This window comes from Cupressus sempervirens, chromosome 1 (assembly GCF_028749045.1).
Source record: "Cupressus sempervirens isolate cs-2001-9-10 chromosome 1, ASM2874904v1, whole genome shotgun sequence".
Classification (NCBI taxonomy): domain Eukaryota; kingdom Viridiplantae; phylum Streptophyta; class Pinopsida; order Cupressales; family Cupressaceae; genus Cupressus; species Cupressus sempervirens.
This window is the reverse complement of record NC_143118.1, coordinates 53,942,616-53,967,710: the sequence shown is the minus strand read 5'-3', so window position 1 is coordinate 53,967,710 and position 25,095 is coordinate 53,942,616.

Below are 25,095 nucleotides of genomic sequence, written 5' to 3'. Positions count from 1 at the left end.
TCCTTCTCCCTTTTCTCTTCAAGAATAGTTTAAGTACATCCTAATAGTAGAGGAAGCTAGCCTTATCTAGAGACTCAACCTCATAGTTCAAGTCCCATAGCTTGGAGTTTTTTTCCATGTTTCATGAGGTTGTCCTTAGGTAAGACTTTGGACAAGGGTGCAATAATTTGTGAGAATAGTTTCTGGCACACCTGGTGGGACATACATTAAAGATATTTAAAGTTCACTAACATCAAAAAAAGATTCCATGTTCATCTTGAGGAGATAGTACTGCCTTTAGTATAAAGCCTTCAAGAGGCCCATTGTTTAGAAGTGTTTGGTGACTCTAAGCTTCAAATGCATCTAGTTTTTAGACCAAAGTTGTTGTAAATCATGCCCAAGAGACACACAAGGGCATCTTCCAAAGGTAAGTTCCAGTATCAAGAACTTTCTCTTTCTAACTCAAGAAGAAAGGTTAGGGTATCCTTATCACCAATTAGGAGTTTTCCAATAACACATACCACTACAAGGTCTATCTCTACTCCTCCTATTATTAGGACAAAGCCTAGAATACCATCTGCTCATATCAATACAAAACTTGCTTATATGACTAGATCTCAAACTTTTGCCACCTTTAATGTTGGAGCCCTCTCTTATTGCCCCAAAGGCATGACATACTAGTATCAGCTTTCAAAAGTGTACCTAAATTTACTAGTGAAACATCCAATCCCCTATTGAACATATTCAAGAAGTGTCTAATGTTTGTAATATTCATCGTGTCTCCAAGGATGATGTAGCAGCCCAGCTTTTGGACTCATCCTTGAAAGGAAAGGAATTACAATGGTATAGAGGTTTTCCTCACAACTCTATTACTAATTGGGATGGGTTAGGGGAAGCCCTATTACAAGCATTTCAAGGAAAAAAATGACCACCTGTCACTTTTAGAGTAGCTAACAACTATCAAGAGGGCCCCCCATGAATGTATGAGTGATTTCAATTATAGATTTTAGAAAACATGGGATAGAATACCTACTATAGTGAAGCCCTCTCTTGGTAATTCATTCTTGTATTATCTTAGAGCCTTCAATAGTGATATTGCTACCACCTTACAATCTATGGGGGGAGACACTTTACCAAATGCTTATGAGGTTACCATAAGAGCTGAAAATATTTTGTTACAAGGAGGGAAGTTAGCTGCAACACCCCCAATGCCTTTCTTCCTTGACATGCCTAACCATCAGCCCCTTATACCCCCTATTCATGTTCCCTCTACAAGTCAGCCTCTTATTGTAGTCCCAATAGCCTCTACGTCCTCTAGTAGGTTCGATAGGATTGAGGTTATGATTTAGACATTGATGAAGAATGTACATAGAAGGATCCTATATTAGGAAAGGAAGATGGAGGAGAATAGTGCAGTAGTGTAGAAAATGGGAAATGAGTTGGTGACCATGAAGAAAAAACAAGCTCAAAATAATAAGCCTCTCCAACTCCAAAGTCAAGGTCCCATTCATGGTAGACCTCCAAACTAGAGTCATACCCCCTAAAATCAAAATAGAACTATTGACCACCCTCACAATCAAAATAGACCTATAAATCACCCCCAATCTTCAAAAACCAACATAAACAGGGCCTTAGTCCCTCAGAACAACCTTGCCCAAAATCAAGATTGTTTCCCTTCCTGTAACTGCTCCTATGGATATTGCATGTGTCAAAATGAAGAATATTACTTGTCTTTAACTATACCTAAGCAAGAAGTTTTCCAACAACACAATGCTACTCAGCCTGTTGATACTTTTCAGTAGGTTGATTGTTCTTTTATGAACTACCTAACGGAAGAACATGGTAATGTAAACTAGGATTCCTATGCTTACAATACTAGGAGAAAGAAAAGAGTTGTGGAGGAGATGACACCTCAACCTCCTAATCATCCTTCTACATCAAGTACAGTGCCACATGTACAAGCAAACACCCAACAACACAATGCAAATCAGCCTGTCGATGTTTCTCTACAAAAAAGATAGGATGAAAGAAAATATAATGTGAACAACCCACAGACTATCCCATCTCAGACACTAGAACATCTAATGCTCCTTTTAATTTGGTAGAGTAAATAAGGAATACCAATGCAAACATTTCTATGTTGGATGTTGTAACTATTGTACCATCACAAAGGAGGTTACTGTAGTAGGAGTTGGAAAGAATTAAACTCAGAAATCAGCCACCTAGCACAAAAAATGTTGTGAGCTTGGTGCAACCATCAAAGGAGGTAGAAATAAGAAAAAAGGCTATACCTCCCCTATTTTATGTTTCTCTACTTATAGGAGATAAACTAGTTCACAATTGCATAATTGATTCAGGAGCTAGCAGTTCAATAATGCCCAAATGTTTTGTTGATACCTTAGAAATGAAATATGAACCCATTGTGAAAGATGTGTTTGAATTAGATAGTAGTATTTTCCAGACTGTTGGAATCCTTAGAAACATGGAAATGGCCTTACATGCATGTCTAAGTTGCATTGTAGTTCAGGATATACCAATTGTTGAGGTCAAGCCACATTTTTATATTTGTCTATCAAGAGACTTCATTTCTCAAATAGGTGGTTACATATCTTCTAATTGGTTATATATGTTTTTTAGGACTAGATATGGAACTAAGCCTTCAACCAAAGCATAACCATTAGCCCTCCATCATATTGAGCCCTATACCCCTAACCTCATAAATGTGAATTGTACCATCCTAGAGATAGATGCAAATGATATAGTAAATGAGCCTACCACTTCCCTATCTAGTACACCTAATTTCCTCTTGGATGAATGGGCTAATGCTTATTAGTTTGATCCTATGTTAGAAACCTTAGAGACTAGCTTAGCCACATATTGCATATTAGAAAAGGATGCTCTTGTCCCTAACTTGATGAAATCCAAAGGTGATACAAGTGGGATATGTAGCATGTACTTTGATGGATCAAGAAATAAAAATGGGTTAGGGATTGGTGTAATTTTGGTTTCTCCTGCATCAAAAGAGTATTATTTCTCATTTAGGTTACAATTTAGTTGTACTAATAATGTAGCTAAATATGAGGCTTTGATTCAGGGTCTCTTAATTTCTCAGAAAAGAGGAATCCAAGAATTGAGTGTGTATGGGGATAGTGAGTTAGTGGTCAATTAGGTGAGAAACCAAAATGTCACTAAGAATAATCTTCTCAAGTCTTACAAACATAGGGTATGGGATTTTCTTGAAGATTTCAGTGCATTCAATATTCAAAGCATTCCTAGAAGAAAAAAAAAGACATGTCAATAGACTTGTGGTAGTGGGTGCATCTTTTGATGTCCCAAGAAGCCTCATAGATGAGAAGAGAGAAAATTAAGATGGTGGTCAAGCCCAATGTTCCTGATAATGATACGAATTGGTAGGTCTTTGAATCTAAAGCACAAATTGTGAGGATTTTATAAAATGAAGCCAAGTCCTCAAATAGAAATCAATCAAGATCACATGACCAATATGGTGATCAAATCATCAACCTCATCTCCAAAAAAATACCTAAGAGTCTCATTACTTTAGAGAATGTCTTCAACCCTAATGACTAAGTAAGAGAAAGAGGCATGAATCTTGTTGCAAATAAAGAAGATCATGTGCCAATCACAATTGCTGATGGAAGGATGCTAAACTTGGGGAAGATATGTTCTAAAATTGAGCAAGAAAGTTTTTTCCATCTATGTCAAGAGTTTAATGATATATTTTCTTGGACATATGATGATTTGAAGGGATTTGACCCTAGTTTGTTTCAACATACTATAGATATGGTGGATAATGTCAAGCTCGTTAGGCAAAAATAGAGACTAGTAAAACCAAAGATTGAGCCCCTAATGAGAAATGAGTTGTATAAATTAATTGAGGCCAATATCATTTTCCCTATCAAGCACTCCTCTTGGATGGAAGCCCTTGTCCCAGTTAGAAAAAAGAATGGAGAGATTAGACTATGTGTAGATTTTAGGGATCTTAACCAAGCTTCTTTTAAAGATCATCATCCTTTACCTTCTATGGAATAGATATTGTCCAAGGTTAGTGGTTCAGAGAGATTCTCCTTCCTAGATGGATTTTTAAGTTATAATCAAGTGTTGGTCAAGGAGACTAACAGATATAAAACTACTTTCACTACCAAATTAGGTACCTATGACTATATTAAGATGCCTTCTAGACTAACAAATGCAAGTGCCACATTTCAAAAGTAACGGAGATGGACTTCAAAATTATGATTGAGAGGTTTGTGTTAGTCTACCTTGATGATATCATAGTATACTCAAAGGATGCAGTAGAGCATTTTGATCATCTCAAGCAGGTATTCACAAGATGTAGAGAGTACGGGGTGTCCCTATATCCATGCAAGTGTTTCTTTGCCACCAATCAAGGGAAACTATTAGGAAATATTTTATCTAACAAGGACCTAACCATTGATCTAGAAAGAACAAGGGAAATACTTTCCCTTACTCTCCCTAGCCACAAGAAAGGTCTTCAAAGTTTCCTTGTTTGAATAAATTTTGTAAGAAGAGTTATTCCTAACCTAGCTACCATGGTGAAACCTCTTATGGCTATGCTAAAAAAGAATATGGCCTTCTCATAGACTAAGGAAGGGACAGAAAGTTTTGAAGAGATCAAAGTAGCCATTGCTTTAGTTCCCACTCTCATTCATCCAAATTTTGACAAGGATTTCATCCTTTATACCTTAGGAGGTGGGTTGAGTATTTCTACTGTCTTAACTCAACTAAATGGAAAAAATGAAGAGCAGCCTATTGCTTTTTTAGTGAAGGACTTAAGGAATATGAAAATAAATATAACTATGTGGAAAAGTAGGTCCTTGCAGTCATAATGGATTTGAAGAAATTTAGATACTTATTATCTCGTAAAAATTCCACTTTTTGGTTCCTCATACTAGTATAAAGTATTTCTTGTTGATAAAAAATATTAATGAGAAAAGAGTTGGTTGGATCACCAAGGTAATGGAATATGATGTGGATATTTAGATCACTAAGTTGATAAGGGGAAGAGGATTGTTTGAACAAATTATCTCATATCATGAGAGTGAGGAAGAGGATGTCTTGGTGTTGGCAGAATAGTGGGAGGCAAGAAATGACAATCCAAGGAGTTGGATGGATGATATGAGGACCTTCTTAATTGGGAATGGGTATCCTAAAGGATTGGATAAAGCTAAGAGAAGATAGTTTAGATTTTAGTCTATTTTTTATGCTATAATTGATGGTGTTCTTTTTAAGAAAGATTTCAATGGAGCCCTGCTAAGATGTGACGATACAGATCAAGTAGAAAGGATAGTCAAAAAAGTTCATGATGATCATGATGGTAGCTATTTTTCAGCAAAGACTAGTGCAATGAAAATTATGGGAGTTGATTACTACTAGCCATCTATATTCCATGATTGCCAAAAATATGTGAGGAGATGTGAGAAGTGCACTTTCCTATCAGGTAAGTAGAGACTTGTAGTTCTTCCACTTCACCCTATCTAGGCAGATCAACCTTTTATCGAGCAAAGATTATATTTTATTGGTCCCATCAATCCTCCTAGCTCTAGTCATAAATGGATTCTAGCTAATACAGATTATTTTACAAGATGGATAGAGATAGTAGCACTAAAAATGCCATTGAACCTTTAGTCATTGAATTCCTTGATGGGATTGTAACCAGGTTTGGTGCCCCCTCAACTATTATTTTAGATAATGCTAAATCATTCATAGGAGCTTAGATATGTACATGGGTACTTGATCATGGTATTTACTTGAGCACATCCTCTAATTATTACCCTCAGGGTAATGGCTTTTTTGAGTCATCTAATAAGAATTTGATCAGGATCATCAAGAGGACTATGGAGGATAACCAAAGGTTTTGGCACCAGAAGTTAAGGACTTCCCTTTGGGATAATAGAATAACACCCAAGAGAGCCATAAGAAATCCCCTATTCATGTTAGTCTATGGTAAGGAAGCTAGGCTTCTTATCTCACTAGTGTTTCCTACTCTTGAGTTGGCTCATTTGCTAGAATTGATTAAAAATGATGTTATTTCTATAAGAATTGTGGATCTGATGGAGCTAGAGGAGAAAAGAGGTCAAGAAATCCAAACCTTAGAAATACATCAGCGACAATGAAGAGGAATTTTGATAAGAAGGCTAAGGCCAGGGATTTTAGAGAAGTGATCTTGTGCTTAAATGGGATGCAGAAAGAGAAAGGGCAGGGAGACGCTCAAAGTTTGATGCCTTATGGAGCGGCCCCTATGTGATCATTAGTTGTAAACAATCTAATGCCTTTCAATTGAGCAATCCTACTTGTGAATTCTTGCCCATCCCTATTAATGGGATATATCTTAAGCCCTATTTCTAATTAATATCAATATTTCATGTACATAATTAGAGTATTTTTGCTTTCCTATTGTTTCATGTTTTTAAGAAGTGCACGGGCATATTTTTTTGTTTTGTTGGAAAAGGGTCTGGTTCTAAAGTTGTTTCACAAGTTGCAAAGGAAGAGGTTTTTTTATGGCATAGAATATAGTAGAGGTGGTAAATTGAGGATTGTTATAGTTTCAAAGACTCTATACCCCTATGTATCTCTTTGATGGTCACTAGTCATATGCTAAGTAGGCTTGCATCCCCCTTGAGTCACCATAAATGTTAGCCCAAAGTTGTCCTCTCACCAAAAAATCAAATTCAAATAATGATCTATTTTAACGGTCACCTAGGGTTCTCATGAAATGATTTAATGTTGTCCATATTATTTGTTTCATTTTATGCCTTAAAATATTTTAAGTCATTATTGTGTGATTTGCATGATCGTGGGGGGTTGAGTGCCAACTAAGGCCAAAATGGAAAATGTCACTTTGCTTAGATTTCACTTGATTGCATGGTTATATTGACATGATGTGATTTAAGTTGTGATAGCGCAACAAAGAATATCTTCGATGTCCAAGATATATCTTGCACCATTAGATCATTTAGATCTACATCCAATGCATGATCACTGTGGATTGATAAGTGGCTAAGCCTTGAGTTGTGATTGAGGGGTTGCCTTTATTTTTCTTGGTCGCAAAGGTCAAACAGTAATACCATGTCAAGATGTAGATGGTATAGGTATGGTCTAACTTTAGCTTTTTCCAAGTCGTGGTGATTACTAAAGAATGCTAGGTACAAATGGTCAGATGGTGATGACTAGTAGATCATAGTTTTGCAAGTAGTAATGGTTACTAAGGGAAGGTGGTGGTGAGGTTGCGATTGTGGGTGCTTAAATGTAATGTATAGGGATTGGATTGTTGATAGGGTACCATAATGGTGAGAAATGATTGGTCCATGTGGCAAGGCTTGATGGTTAATCCCAGTTGACTAAAATCATGGTCAATTTGGTAGATTAACATCAGCAAAAGCAATTCCTTGAATGAAGAGTCTAATCTTTTCGATCTCCTCGAACCACTTGCATTGATCCCTAGGCTTGATAAGTACAAATAAATACTCCACTATCATTTTTTAATACACTCATTCAATTAGAGATTAAATAACCATCACTCCTAACCTCTCAAAGATTTATTTGGTGCAAAAGTGATCCTCTCATGTGTGGATTTACTCAATGGCCAAATCTTTTAGCTTCATAGTAACTATTCTCTAGAGATTTGATTGTAGTATTTGAATATTTTCTTGTAGTAGAAGTTATTTAAGTTATATCTGCACTATAAAGGCAAGTGTTGTACTCTTTCTTAGGGTTAGATCTTCTGTGTTTCTCTAGTACTACCTAGGCATACTACTATAAATTCCCTCTTGCCTCTAAATTATATGACTTTTTGGCTTATCTCTTTCAAACCGTCATTGTACTATGTAAACTTGTTTGTCTTTCTTCAACATACTATGAATATCTATAATCTACATTCTTTGTATCTCTTTGGCCAATGAATGATAAGAAGTGAAGTATTCTCCTTGTGTCACTCATATGGTTGTCTAATCTTTGTGTAGTTTGTAGATCAAATAAAAGGTTGAATCCATATATCTTTAGACCGTCATAATAATAGTACTATGCATGTATGGGTAGAGTTTGGTCTAGACACCCTAGTTTGGTGCATCACCTCATTAGAATAGATTAGGTAGTTTCTTTCAAGTGTTCCTTCTCCCTTTTCTCTTCAAGAATAGTTTAAGTGCATCCTAATAGTAAGAAAGTTGGCTTTCTTTGGAGACTCAACCTCATAATTCAAGTCCCACATCTTGGAGGTTGTTTCCATTTTTAATGAGGTTGTCTTTAGGTAAGACTTTCCAGGACAAGGGTGCAAGCTTTTGTCACAACAGGAACCAAATGAAAAAGCAGGTAGATTCATTCTATCCTACCTAATCTTACCTAACCCTAAAATAGATGATTATGTTTAAGTGGAAAAAGATCTTAATTATCTATTTATAGAGATAGCTAGTCATAAGAAAAGGTTGTCATGTGCAAGAACCTAAGGAAGATAAGGAGTTTAGGGCATTGCTTCATTCAATGACTGAACAGAAGTGACTGCAATTAGCATGCAAAGCAACAAGGCTTAAGAGTGTGAATTCTTAAAGGGTGAACAAGCTATCAGAGCTGAAGTGTGTGAAAGCCAAGTAGAATGGAGGATTGAAATAGAGATCTATAATCTATGAGTGAGTTATAATTTATTATCAGATCAAGCCTTATTATTACTTTCTAATCATTGTATCACTAGTCTAGGGTAAATCCTTCAAATTAAGGTTGACCTGATAGTCATTTGTAAATCCTTTAACTGGGTGACATTCTAATGGAATGGTCTAAAATCTTCTAACAAGGCTCACTCATAATAGGATGATTGAAATCCTTTAACTAGGTCACATTTAACAGTGTGTATTATAACCTTTAATAGGGTTGACCTTTCATAGAGAATCACTTCAGAAGAGTGAGTATTAGTAGCATGTTAATGGTGGTTTTTCCCAAATTGAATTTCCACATAAAATCCTTGTGTCAAATTGTGAATTTTCTTATGTTGTTTCATGTTTACATTTTTACAAAGTTGTTTTGACCTAGGATAATAACCTACAAAATTTATGTTTTGTATGATTGAATGGATGTATGCATGATAAAATTTTATGGATATGGGTCCAATAGGCATTGAAAAGTTTTATTTGTACATATGGACCTTGGATAATTGATTCACCCCTCTCTTAGTTATTCTAAAGAATTCCAACAATCTTCTCTTATCATAACTTCAGAAGCTCTAACAATTACTTTTCCTTAACCCTTATGACCAAATGCTTACTCATATTTCATGGCTTTGGAAAACTTGATGGCTTGCCCATACAATCTTACAATCCTCTATTCTTTCTATCTTCATGAAGTTTTATTGACATGTGTTGAATTCCCTTTTCCTTATGCACTTGGCCCCACTTTGCAAGATCATAACACTTCACAACCTTAGCACTTTATGTCTTACACTTACAATCTCCTTGCTTTTGTGTGGTCAAGGATCCACTTAAAAACCTTTACACTTATACACTCTTCCATTCATCATAATATCATAACACCTATTTATTTAGCACAAAACATTTATGATGATACACTACCATCATGAGAATAAGCTCGAAGCCTACATAAAATAATTTTATGACTCTATGATTGCATTTGACATCATGCCATCGGGAGACCAAACATTAACCTTTATGACCCTGTGCTAGTTGTTGTTTCATAACATCGAGAGAAGGAAAATTTAGACTTATGACTCCACGTAGAAACCTTGATTGTAAGATTGTAACAAAAGATGGAAAACATGAAAATCACGTGCAATCTCCCACTAAAACATAAAATCTAGGGTAAAGGACAAATCTAATCATGGATCAAGAAAAAAAAATTATGATAGGGTAAAGGACATGATTCTTAGGACATTGCAAGATCCTATGTTAGGGCAAGATTTTTTGAATATGGCTAGGGCATAAACCTACTAGGTTAAGGTTTTTATTAGAAAACTAACAACAATAGATAATAAACCCTATCAACACAACACCTTCAAGACATTTTCATAGTAAATTTTTTAGGATTTTGGTATACTAAAAATAAGGGCTATCAGTGGCTTTGTCTAGGGATGATGAATAACTTGTATCCATGCAAGAATTCAAAATTTATAGTTTAAGTATACCACATACATGACAATAATGATGACAATATTTGGAGAGAAGTGCCTAACAAAACCCTAAACTACTATTCATAGAAAGAAAAGTACCTTCAAAAAAAGTTCTTCTTCAAGAATTGTCCTTGAACTTGCAATTCAAGAATGTCACCTAATAGTTCCCTTAAAATATAAGAATCCTCACCTCATGTGGAATCAATCAAATATGGACCAAGCCAAATGGGATCAAAATTTCCATGTTTTCTTTTATCTTCAATTCTTGCATTCCATATTAGGATCAAATCTTTTGGCTCAATTTTTGTACCACTATTTTCCTATCATATAAATGTTTTGTCTACAACTACAACTTTATATTTCTAGTAGAGGCCTCTTTCCTAGTTTCAGTCAATCCTACCAATTCATCCATTCTCTCCTACATATCATCTATGATATTATCATCATACATCTAGATTTAATTGCATAAGCCTATCAGGTTATTTTGCGGCATCCTTGCTTGAATTCTGGATACACTGAGTCAAATGGTGAGACACCTATCACCTTCTTGATAGTTACTCTGTCAGCTTATACTACTAAATGCAACTTATAATCCCATGCCTTTTATTATCATCCAAATTCCTCTAAATGACTTTCAACAAAAATTTATTTGTAGATCTAGCTTGTCTATTTCCTTGTGGATGATAAGGGATGATGTTAATATTGTAATACCATATTTATCACAAAATTCGATAAATTCTTCTTACCTGAAGCACATAGCATTATCAATCACAATCCTCTTAGGACACCCAAATATAGTTATGATATTATTCAACATAAAATTATTTACCACTATTACTAGTAGGAATAACCTCTACCACTTTGTGAAGTAGTATGTTTCCACTAATATCTATGAATAAATAGTACTAGACTTGGTCAAAATTTCACCTATGAAATCCATTCCCCACTACTGGAAAGGTTCTTGTACTTCCACTAATTTCAAAGGAGTATTCCTAGAAAATTTTAGCTTTCTAGCAAATCTCTGGCAAGAATCACATTTTCTAACCAAAATCTATGCATCTTTGAATATGCTAGGCCACCAAAAACCTAATTTAATTAATTTTTGTGCATTATTCTTTGCCATGTAATGACCTCCACATATTCTTGAATGCATATCATTTAGTACATTTTCTAATTCCTTCTGATCAATGCATTTTAAAAGCACTTCTTCAAGATTTCTCCACCACAAACTGTCAATATATTTGATTGAATGGAACTTCACAGGTCTATTTTCATTATCTGTCAGATGAGATGGGGCTTCCATATATTGTAAGTAATATATCACATTTTTATACCAATTACAATTATCCATGTCACATGTATTTGACTTGAGGTCTTAACATACAGCATTTATCTAACTACCATTTAGGTTTGACTAAGCCATTAGCTTTGCTAACCCTTGGCCTCTTACCAATTTTGTGATTTGGATTTCAATATTAAACTCTTGGATTATATTTATCCATATGCACCTTCTGCCAGATACCTCTTACTGAGAGAATGTATCTTTAACTATTTCACTATGTACAAATGCAATAATAGTAACACCAACTAAATAGCATTTAAAGGATTTAATGGCTTTGACAAGTGCATGTGCTTTCTTTTCATTGATCTCATATTTCAATTTTGTAGGTTGAAGTAATTTACAAACAATACAATAGTTATTTCATACCCTTCCTCATTCTTTTGAAGAAAAACTAGTGCTATGGTATGGGATGAGGCAAAAGAAAAAATATGCATTGGCTTTGCATAATCTGGTGTCCTGAGGACTGGTACATTTTTTATGGCATCTTTGATCTCTTGAAAATCAACAAATGGTTCACCTTCCTAGTTAATTGTTGCTCCCTTCTTGAGCATCTTTGAGATGGGTCTACTAATCTTAGCAAAATTTGTAATAGATATCCTAAAAATGTTAACTTGGCCAAAGAAGGACTAGATTCCTTTTAAATTCTTTAGCTTTGGGATCTTAGCTATTTTTGCCAATCTTTTAGGACCAATATTCACTCCATCTTTGGACAATATATGGCCCAACAACTTTCCTTTTATCACTCCAAAAGTGCATTTCTTTGGATTTAATGAAACTCCATATTCCAAGGCCTCTAGAAAAATATTTTCTAAATGTTTACAATGGTCCTCGGCCTTTTTTCACTATGTTATCAAGGCATCCTGATAAACAACCATAAACTTATCAATATATTCTTTGAATGCAACATCCATGGCTCTCTAAAATCTAGTTCCTATATTTATCAAGCCAAAAGACATCCTGACATATACATAGGTTCCCCAAGGAGTTGTGAGAATTGTCTTAAGTTAGTCTTTCTCATCCACCAACACTTGGTTGTATCTAGAGAAGCTATCCATCATGGACATTAATTCTAACCCAATGACTTGTTTCAAGATAGCTTCCATGTTGGGAAAACCATAGTTATCTTTTAAGGAGGCAATATTCAAATTTCTAAAATCAATACACAACCTAATGTCCACCTTTTTCTTCCTAATTAGTACTAGATTGGATACCCATGAAGAATTTCTAATAGGTTTAATTATTCCTCCATCCTTGAGATTCATAAGTTCTTTCTATATTTTAGGACCTAATGTGGGATTGATAGGCCATTTTTTTGCCTAAATGTCTTAACATTCCCTTTAAGGGATATTACATGATGAAAAATATATTCCTTATAAGCCTTAAGGTCATCATAAGACCATGCAAAAATATGCCTAATTTTTTTTAGTAAATCAATCAATGACTTCCTAATTGTAGGGGACAAATTCTTACCTGTATATACTTTCTTGGATGATTCAACTGTTCCAAGGTTTATTTCTTCAAGCTCTTGGGGTTTCTTGTCCTTAACATCTGAATGCACTCTATCTTGATTTTCAAAGATACTTTCCAATACCACTAATCCCTTAGGTACCTTGTTTATTTTTAGCTATGGAATTTCTTGGCCAAAAATGGTTTCCTTTCCATCTACTATCTCAACCAATGTATTGCAATCTAACTCTTGGCCATTGTATTTATCTTTGCTGAGGACAAATTTTAGAATACCCTTATCATCTCAAACACTTTCCAATTCTCTATGTTATATAGAATCGATGGTCTATTTTGCATGTCAATTTTAGATACACAAAAAAATGATACGTCATCAAGTTTAATTTCCACATTAGCCAACATGTCAACCATCTTATTGTTGCTTTTTGATGTAGGAGCATCCAGAGGTATAAGGGTAATCTTGTGTCATCCAAAAAAATGTACTTAGACTTAGTTTTTGTTTCATGTGTTTTCATTTTTGGATACCCATTTGGGTCAAATAAAGGTTCCAACTCTCACAGTTCCATTATTAGTGTTTTGGGTTAGAGTTTTTAATCACCTTGGGATATGTGTAAATACCAAAAAAATAGGAGTATGTAATTGAGCCATCATTTTGGTGAACTAGAAGGTGTAAATTGGCCATATGAATGTAATTGTAATTTAGAGCATTCCAGAAAAAGAATCAGGTCAAAAGGCCCCACGGTTTGAAAGTTATTGCAGTTGTTCAGTTTTTGGAGACATCCTAAGAATGCTTCAAAGTCTAGTTAGGGGCATTAAATGACCTCAAACAAGGCCAAAAAATGGGGGATGAGCAATGCTATCCATAGGGCTATAGAGCGCTTCAAGAGCTTTTCAAAAATGTAAATGGTTCATCAATCGGAGCTACGATTCAAAAGTTATGCCTCTCGGAAGTTTGATTACCATTTCTGGATTCTTCTAATTTTGTGCCGACTTTTAATGCGACTTCTAGAGCCTTCTATTTGGTTAGTGGATGCCAACTAGCACTTTCTAGAATGTATTCTTAATCCTTAACCCTCCAGGGTCTATTTAAGAACATTTTTGGCATTGTAAAAGGCAGTTCAGAGTGGAGTTTGAGAGGAGGTACTAAAAGGAGAAATTATCTCCAAATTTATACTATTGTAAGCCCATAGGGCATGTTTGAAGTCTATTTTCTCTGTACTGAATGTATTAGCTTATTTAAAAATTTAATAAAAATTTCCCTTTCCTATTGTGTCCATTATGTGCTTGGGTTGTGTCCCCATCAAGTGGTATCAGAGCTGGTTTTTCTAAGTGTGTAGATAGAACGCTAATTGTGAGGCAATTTGCATCGAGACTGTGTGGTTGTGGGTTTGAATTAAGAAGATGCCTCTGAGAAGAGAGCGTGGTGGAAGGCCTAGAGCTATTAATCCTGAGGAGGTTAGAGCCCTCCAAAGGCAAGTTCAAGCATTGCAAGAGGAGCTCTGTAGAGGAACAAATGTTGTCACAGGCGACAAAAGTGAGGATGAAAATGAAGAAGAAGAAATTGGACCAGAAGGGGAGTTTGATGGGGAAGTTTTGAATCAGGTAGATGAAAGGCTTTTTAGGGCCATTACTAAGTTTGGGAAAAGACCTACAATTGATGTGGGTGTATTTTTAGGAAATTTGAAACCAGATGAGTTGATCGATTAGATCAATGAACTGGAAGAGTACTTTGAGTATGAGGATATCAGAGATTTAGATAGGGTTAAGTTTGCAAAGACCAAACTGAAAGGCCATGCCAAAATCTAGTGGCAAGAGGTTCAATTGGAAATAAATAGAAGAGGAAAGGAGAAGATCACAAGGTGGGATTGTATGGTGGACAAATTGAAGAAGCAGTTCATTCATGTTGACTATGAGCTTGATTTGTTTAAGAAGATGCATGGGTTAAAGCAAGTAGGAAAATTAGTCCAAGAATATACAGAGGAGTTTTATCAACTTCTGATTAGAGCAGGGCATGTAGAAGCAAATAAGGAGAAGGTTACTTGTTATATTAGTGGGTTACAACCTAGCATCCAGGAGGAATTAAATTTGGTAAGAATGACCAGTGTTGAAGAGGCATACCAGTTTGCCCTATGAGTTGAATAGAAGCTAAATAAGAGGTCTGAAGGGAGACAAAGAGGGCATGGTCAAGGAGGAGGGGGTAGTGGTAGGTCATCTGGAGGCCAAAATGAAACCCAAAAGAAAAATGAAGATGTGGGTACTAGCAAGAACCAGAGGAATGAGGGTTTCAACCACTCTAGTGATCAAGACTTTGGAAATCAAAGAGGAAGAGGTAGAGGACGTGGACAAGGAAGAGGAGGCTTCTATGGTACCTATTTTCATTGCAATGAAGAAGGTCATCATGCCTTTGAATGCCCTCAAAGGGTCAAGCTAGGAGAGCTAAGGGTCAAGCTAGGGTTGCTCATGTGGATGAGGATGCACAATCATCACATTCAAAAGATGCAGAAAGAGGAGAGACTTTGGAAAATGAAAGGGTCCTACTAAGTGGTGAGATTGAACTAGGAAAAAGGAGGAGTTTATTTCATACCAGGTGCAAGTGTGAGGATAAATGTTGTGATGTGATCATTGATGGTGGTAGCACTGATAACTTGGCGTCAGAGGTGATGGTCTCTCTGCTGAAGCTCAAGAGGGAGAAACACCCCCAGCCCTATCGGATTGCTTGGGTGAAAGATGATCATAAGGTCCTGGTAAGTGAACAATATTTAGTAAAATTAAAAATTTGGAGTTACCATGATGAAGTTCTCTATGATGTTATTCCAATGGATGTTTACCATCTATTATTGGGAAGACTGTGGTAGTTTGATAGGCATGTGGTACATGATGGTCGTGCAAACACATACTCTCTAACAAAGGATGGAGTTTGCCACAAAATGAAGCCCATGAAAAAGGAAGGCGAAAAGGTATGTAGTAGTGCTAGGATTTGTCTTGTTGATGGAAGGAAGTTTTTAGATGGCATGAAACATCAGTGTATGTGCTATGCTTTGATCCCTAGGAAAGATAAAGAAGGTAGTAGTGAAATACTACTTGAAGTTTCAGATTTACTAGGTGAGTTTGGAGATATCATCTCTGATAATGTTTCAAAAGGATTGCCACCAGTAAGGCAAATTAGTCATCAAATAGATTTAATCCCAGGAGCTAGTTTTCCTAACAAGGCTTCTCATAGGATGACTCCTACTAAAATTGAGGAGCTAAAAAGACAGGTGCAGGAGCTATTGAGGAAGGGCTTGATTTTGGAGAGCCTGAGTCCATGTGTAGTACCTACAGTACTGGCACCAAAGAAGGATGGAGAGTGGAGGATGTGTACAGACTCTCAAGCTATAAATAGAATAACCATCAATTATTGGTTTCCTTTGCCAAGAATGGATGATCTTATGTACTGCTTGAGTGGAGCTCAGTACTTCACAAAGATAGATCTCAAGAGTGGTTATCACTAGATATGGATTCACGAAAGAGATGAGTGGAAAATAACCTTCAAGACCAAGGAGGGTCTTTATGAGTGGTTAGTCATGCCCTTTGGATTGACAAACGCCCCAAACACCTCCATGCGGCTTATGAATGAGGTACTTAAGAAGTTTTTGGGAAAAATTGTTATTGTCTATTTAGATGATATTTTAATTTTCAACAAGACTTTGGAAGAACATTTATTGCATATTCATAGTGTCCTTGAAAGGTTAAGGGAAGAGAAACTGTTAATTAATCTAAAGAAGTGTATCTTTGCAAAAAGGGAGTTAGTCTACTTGGGGTTTGTTATATCACCTGAAGGTCTCAAAATGGATCCAGAGAAGGTAAAAGCCGTCTTGGAATGGCCTACTCCAAAGTTTTCTACTAAGGTAAGATCATTTCATGGTCTAGTTAGCTTTTACAGGAAGTTTATTAAGAATTTTAGTGGCATATGTGCACCCCTAACTGATACAATAAGAGGGGATAGAAAAGAGTTCAAATGGACTGCAGCAACTGCGAGAAGTTTTGAATTGCTAAATAAGAAGGTAACAGAACAACCTGTGTTGGCACTTCTAGATTTTAGAAAGGTTTTCCAGGTGCATTGTGATGCCAGTGGCAGTCCTATTGGGGCTGTATTAAGCCAAGAAGGTAAGCCTATTGCATATTTTGGTGAAAAATTGAATGATGGGAAAAAGAAGTATTCTATTTATGATCAAGAGTTCTATGTAATAGTTCAGGCCTTAAAGAAATGGAGACATTATTTATTGCCAAAGGAATTTGTTTTATATACTGATCACCAGGCATTATAGTACCTAAATAGCCAAGGTAAATTGAATCAGAGGCATATGAAGTGGGCAGAGTTCTTGCAAAGCTATACATTTGTGTTGAAGCATAGAAGTGGAAAATCTAACAGGGTTGCAGATGCACTAAGAGATAGTTGTTGCTTATAGTGATGCAGGTTAAAGTAGTTGGGTTTGATGAACTCAAGAATTTGTACCTTGAGGATCCTAATTTTGTTGAAGCATGGAAAGCTTGTAAAGAGCATGTTGCTATAGACAGAACTAAGTGGTTAGACTATCTGATTCAGGATGGTATGTTATTCAAGGGAAGTCAATTATGCATTCCAAGGAGTTCCATGAGGGAAAATTTGATTAAGGAGAAACACAGTGGAGGGATGGTAGGACATTTTGATCGAGATAAGACCATTTCCATTCTTAGAGAACATTATTTTTGGCCTCAGATTTCATAGGATGTGAAGAAGTTTGTACAGAGTTGTCAGATTTGTCAAGTTGCCAAAGAATTTAGTCACAAGACTGGACTATATCAGCCATTGTCTATTCCATCAAACCATGGGAGGACATAAGTATGGATTTTGTTCCTAGATTGCCGAGGACACAAAGGGGTAATGACTCAGTATTTGTGGTGGTTGATAGGTTCTCCAAAATGGCACATTTCATTCCATGCCACAAAACTCATGATGTTGTCCATATTGCAAACTTGTTTTTCAGAGAGGTGGTAAGACTACATGGTCTCCCAACTAGTATAGTTTTTGACAGAGATACTAAATTTTTGGGGTATTTCTAGAGAACATTGTGGAAGAAGTTGAGAACAGACTTGAAATTCGGTTCCACACATCACCTGCAGACTGACGGCCAAACAGAAGTGGTAAATAGAAGTTTGGGCAATTTTCTGAGATGTTTAGTTGGGGATAAGCCCAAGGGGTGGGATTTGATTCTACCACAAGCAGATTTTGCTTACAATAACTCTATAAATAGGATTACTGGTAGATCATCATTCCAAATTGTATATGAAAGTAGCCCAAAGATTGCACCAGAATTGAGGAAGATAGAGCAAGGGGAGAGGACAAGTGTTGAAGCTAAAGAATTTGTTGAATATATCAAGCGTCTACATGAGGAGGTTCAGGCACACATTACCAAGATGAATCAAGAGTATAAAGCTAGGGCTGATCAAAGGAGAAGACATAAGGAATTCCAAGTAGGGGATCTAGTCATGGTACACTTACGAAAAGAAAGATTTTCAACTAATACTTACAACAAGCTGAAGATGAAAAAATTTGGCTCCTGCAAAATTTTGAAGGAACATGACTCAGGAAATGCATATGAAGTAGAGTTGCCAGATAGAATTCACATTTTTCCTATTTTCAACATTGCAGACTTAACAGAGTATCATGATGATGGTGTAGATGAGGAGCTAATGTTAGAGCCATGTCCAATTCCTACTTCTAAGAAGGAGGAGATAGAGGAGATTTTGGATAGTCGTGTGGGTAGGAATACCAAAAATAGGTAGTATGAGGAGTATCTGGTCAAGTGGAAAGGATGACCGATAGAGGACTCAACTTGGATATCAGTAGCTGAGGTTTCCCATTTGGGATCTCCTATACCATTCATAAAGTGACAGGGTCACTTTTCAATCTACCCTGGGTGTCTGATGTAGGAGCATCTAGAGGTATAACGGCAATCCTGTGTCATCCAAAAAAATGTACTTAGACTTAGTTTCTGTTTCATGTGTTTTCATTTTTGGATACCCATTTGGGTTAAATAAAGGTTTCAACTCTCACAGTTCCACTATTAGTGTTCTGGGTTAGAGTTTTTAATCACCTTGGGATACGTGTAAATGCCAAAAAAATAAGAGTATGTAATTGAGCCATCATTTTGGTGAACTAGAAGGTGTAAATTGGCTAGATGAATGTAATTGTAATTTAGAGCATTCTAGAAAAAGAATTAGGTCAAAAGGCCCCACGGTTTGAAAGTTATCGCAATTTTTCAATTTTTGGAGACATCCTAAGAATGCTTCAAAGTCTAGTTAGGGGCATTAAATGACCTTGAACAAGGCCAAAAAATGGGGGATGAGCAAAGTTGGTCCATAAGGCTATAAAGTGCTTCGAGAGCTTTTTGAAAATATAAATAGTTCATCAATTGGAGCTACGGTTCAAAAGTTATGCCTCCTAAAAGTTTGATTACTGTTTCTAGATTCTTATAATTTTGTGCCGACTTCTAATGTGACTTCTAGAGCCTTCTATTTGGTCGGTGGATGCCAACTAGCATTTTCTAGAATGTATTCCTAATCCTTAACCCTCTGGGGTCTATTTAAGAACATTTCTGGCATTATAAAAGGGAGTTCGGAGTGGAGTTTGAGAGGAGGTACTGAAAGAAGAAATTATCTCAAAATTTATACTATTTTAAGCCCATAGGGCATCTTTTGAAGTCTATTTTCTCTGTATTGAATGTATTAGCTTATTTACAAAGTTAATAAAATTTTCCCTTTCCTTTTGTGTCCATTCTGTGCTTGGGTTGTGTCCCCATCACTTTTGTCCATCCAAGATATATCAAATGCTTCAATTTTGCCTCTTATTTTTGGATGCATATGTCTCCTTGATCTAAGATAGAACTAGTTCTAAGTCACCAATGACATGTAGTATTTTTATACAATGATTTTCTGCCACCTTTAACCCAAGAAAAGGTGCCTAATACTTTGCAATATTGTTGGTAGATGTGAAATTTAGAGTGAATGAATATCTAAATGTATTCTTATCTAGAGGTATGAAAACTACCATATTTGTTGATCCATCTTTACAATTAGCCCCATCAAAATACATAGTCTAGAGATTTTAAGAGTCTAGACATTTTGTTGCTTCTTGTGAAATTAATGGGACTAACTTCTCTATTTCTTGAATGGTGATTTCATCTTTGAAAACATTCACATCAGTGTCTAAGAAGCATCTAGCATTAGTGTTAATATTGTCTTCAAGCATGTGGGTAACACTTAGTTTTCTATCCACCGTAATGGCTCTATCTCCTATGTGAAATATAGTATATAACAAATCACATTGTAGGCTACCTCCCATTGAAGCACTCCATTTTCTTGAGAGAATCATTCCATACTATGGAGGAATATCAACTACTAAGATGGTCATAGCTAATTCAATATCAAGGTATGTAGCTAATTTAAAAGGTAATGTATTGATTGTGCATGTGATAGGGACCTCGCTTACATCTATAGTTCTACAACTACCCTATTTGGTATCTACTTTCAGACCAAGGGCTTCCATGATTTTGTAAGGCATTACAATATTTGATGTTCTTGAGTCAATCATGTATTTTTTTTAAATTTTACCATTTATGACCAAACTAAGAAAGAAAGGGTCAATCTTTTCTATATAAGCTACAAATGAATTATCCAAATACATTCGAGGTATTTGGGACATGAATCATTTTTCTTCATTTTCTTTTATTACAAGTGGCATCTCTTGCCCTGCTGGTGACTCTTGTTTACCAACATTCTTGTTTCCTATTCCTCCTAACCAAGAAAGGACCTTATTTTTGTGTTCTTCTATCCTAAACATCTCAAATAGGGGAACTTTAAGTGATTTGTGTCAACATGGAAATCATTAGAATAGGATCATATACAATAGGCTTAAAAATATTACATCTAATTGCTTGTGCTTGAACAATAGGCTCTTCCACTTGTTTAATGGCATCATAATTTTTTTTCTTCTCTTGTGCATTGACCTTGACTATCTCTACACCTTATAACTACACTTTCTTTTTTGGTTCACATTTTTTACTCTTACTATCTTTTATTTTGAGTATCACTGGATTGTCCTCCTTATTTCCATCATCCATTTTATGAGTGATATCTTTGATGAAAATACCAAAAAAAAATTTAGCATTATTATTCACTGTTCTATTTCTAAGATTGTAAGTATTGTAAACTTGGGCTACCATCTCAGTAATTATTCTATTTATTTTTTCATTAGATGGTTTCCTCAAATTCATATGCTTAACATCTAATATCAAGTCACATGTCTTATCTTCATCTTGATCCTCACCATCTGAAAATACTCGTTGATGATGCAACTGACATATATTCCTTTGATTATAAACATCAATCTCAGAATCTTCTAAGTCATAATCTTCATCATTGTCACATAGATTAATCATATTACATTCCATATCCTCATGATTCTTTTCTTCTTCTCCTTCTTCATTTTAAGCTTTTTGATTTGTACAAAATGACTAGGCAATAGCATAGTAATCGAGAAAATGAGGGGATTTTCATATAATACACCAAGGCATATCTTCCATCACATTTATAGAATTTCTCTATAATGGATCTAGTGTACCTCTATCTTTGGTGCCTTGGGTAGGATTATAAATGGGCTTACCATCTTTCCACTATGTGGTGTAGGGATAATTTTGCATCATGGTTTTTTTGTTGTAGTTATTGTTGATTGGGGCTTCTCACCATTGTTTGATTTATTAGCATAATGTGCAAGTGGATTCAATTTTCAAGTAGACTCAAAACTTGATCCATTTTATCATCCTTAGGTTTATTGGTTATTGAAGGCTTATCACCTTCTTTCCTATTACCTCTTAGATTGAACAACTTTGCATCATCTCTTCTCCCTAGCTTACCAAATATTTTTCTATTATTTTCAATGTTGATAGTCATCTTGTAGGCATCCCTCAATATTATAAGATCCTTATCTCTTAGGGAATAAGCCATCTTACTATCAAAAGCATTAGAATAAGTGGTAAGGCATACATCTTCTCCTACCCTCATAACTAATTATGCCTATAAAAGATATTTGTTTATATTTTCCATATAAATAGGTCTTCTTTGAAAACTTACAAGATTTGAAGTGCTTGGTCTAGCCCCTTGGGTTTGTACAGGGATTTGAGCTTCATAAAAAGTAGATATTTGGCTAGTAGTTGTTGTTGAAGAGGAAGAAGGTATTGACTAAGATGTATTTTGATTAGTCACTATCAGTCCACAAAGAGGAACAGAAGGCATAACTTGTGAGGGTTAGTTTGGCTAGGATGATAGGGCACAAGTAGATTTAATAAAGTGCATTTTCCTTCTAGTTTCTACATCCTAAGCTTCAATTTCAACCTTTTCAAGCTCCTTAGCTACATCTTCTTTCTCCTTTTTTTCCTTTTCTAATTGCAAGTCAAGTTTAGGCATAACAGGCTTGTTAGAAGGTATTTAGAGCTCATTAATTTGGATTCCTACTACCTTATGTTTCCCTTTATCTAGATTCTTCATAATCAAATCTGTGATATCCTTTTCAGTAGGTTTGTAAGGTTCAATTTAAGAAATAATAGGCCCTTCCTTCTCTTTTAGGAGGTTTTCTTCTTCTTGAATTTTGAAATAAATGTGCAACATGCAACCAAATGACTATATCAATTTGCATTACAATTTATGACTAGTGCCTTATCCATTTCTATATAGAGTCATACAATTAAATCTTGACCTATCTAATATACTTGCAATTAAATTTATCAACTATTAACCCTAAATTCCATTCTTATGATATCCTTCCCATATACCTAGAAACCCTATCAATTCATCAAAGAATTTACTTAATTCCTTAAATCAAAGTAATAATGAAATGACATACAACCTATCCCAGTTGTATTAAATTGAAAGAGCTTTTCTCATTCAATCTCAAAATAAAAAGCACATAAAAATACAGACAGAATTCAAAGACATGGGTACTCTGAACTTCCTCTTTGTATTAATCTAATGAAGGGTGCTCCCCTTAATATCATAAACACATAACAAAAACAAAGAAACAATAGCAAATGTGAGAACAAAATATGGACTTCTTATTTGTGCTGCAAATGTGGAATTACAAAATTCATAAGTACAATATGCTAACCCACATGGGCACCTTCATTATAGTAATCTACAAGACTAAGCTAAGAACAACCACCCAGAGTTGTCCTAGATAATGTTTGGGTCTTTCTTAAATAGGTAATTTTATGTCGCCCAAGAAGGTTCTAGATGCTCAAAATTAATACCTAAGGCTGACAGACCCTAACAATACATATAGAGTTTGCTAAATACATCTTTGACAAATTATTTTAGAAATTTTGGTAGCCCAAGTTCAAAAGGCCATAACTCTCAAACAGTTCCTCTAATTGGCTATTATAACCACTTTTAAAAAACATGAGCTCCTAATCTAAAAACTCAAAACTGTGTAAGCGACCTTCTATCGAGTTTTTGGTCCTCCTCGAAGCACTCTAAGGTCTCTAATGGTGAGCTTGAAGATTTTTCTACAAATTTTTCCACCGAAAATCTGTGATAACTTCTCTAATACTTAAGCTAGAGCAATAAGATTTTTATGGTAGGCTTATAACTCTAAAATGAACCTTCTTGTAGAAAATGAGAACATTTCAAGCTCATATGAGAAACTTCTTAAAAATTGCAAGTTCCCATAAATTTTAAGCACCCTGTATACTAGTTCTTATTAAAATAGAAAAGACTAAAAATAAAATAATTTTTGGATGATGCAAGAATGCTCTTACACCCAAGATGCTCCTGCAACAAACACCCAAGGTAATTTGAGAAGTAACCCCATCACATCTCAGGTGTTCAGAGGGAAACCAAGATGGTTAACCTCCTCCCTTGCTAGCCATGATGAATCCACTATTGACCTTCCTTTCCACTTGACCAAGTATTCCTCATAAGTTTGGTTCCTTGTACTTTTTCCAATATGACTATCCAATATCTCTTCAATCTCCTTTATAGCCAAAAAAGTTGTTGGAATACTCCACTACACTTCTATAACTTCACCTTCATCACCTCCTTCATAATAATCTATCAAATCTAAAATGTTAAATACTGGTGAAATATTCAATTCAACAAGCAACTCCACTTCATATGCATTTCCAGAATCATTCTTTTCATTATCTTGCATGGTCCAAACTTCTTCATCTTCTTCTTATTATATATACCCACTGAAAAATGCTCCTTTCTCAGATGAATCATGACTTCATCTCCAATCTGAAATTCCTCATACCTCTTTATCATATATTCCTTAGCCTTATACTATGTATTCATCTTTATGATATGCTTCCTCACATCCTCATGGATGTTCTTCAAATGTTTAGCAAAATATTCTACTTCGGCACTACTTATCTCATCTTTATCCAACTACCATAATTCAAAAGAATTTTTGGGACTACTCCCATATACAATCTCAAATGGTGATTTTTATATAGTCCTATTGATAGAATTATTATATGAAAATTCAGTCTATGGTAAAATCATATCTCATCCTTTTGGTTTATCTCCAACCAAGCATCTCAACAAGTTTCCCAAACTATGATTCACGTCTTCTGTTTGTCCATCAGTCTATGGATGATGTGATGAACTAAACTTCAAATTTGTCTTCAAATTCTTCCATAATGGATTCCAGAAACACCCCACAAATTTGGTGTCTGGATCTGAAACTATACTCTTTGGCAGACCATGTAGTCTCACCACTTCTCTAAAAAAATAATTCTGCTACATGAACAACATCACTAGTCTTCTTGCAAGGAATAAAGTGTGCCATCTTTAAAAACCTCTCAACCACCACAAAAATAGAATCATGCCCTCACTAAGCTCTCAGTAATCCAAGAACAAAATTCATAGTGACAACCTCCCATGGCTTCTACGATACAAGTAATGGCTGATACAATCTTATATTCTACTCCACTCCTTTCACCATCTAACATACTCTACAAATCTATACAAACTTCTTCACATTTTGCTACAACTATGGCCAGTAATAATTCTCAACAACTAAAGCTATGGTTTTATCTTTGCCAAAATGTCCAGCCAATCCTCCACTATGCTTCTCCTTGATGATATTCTC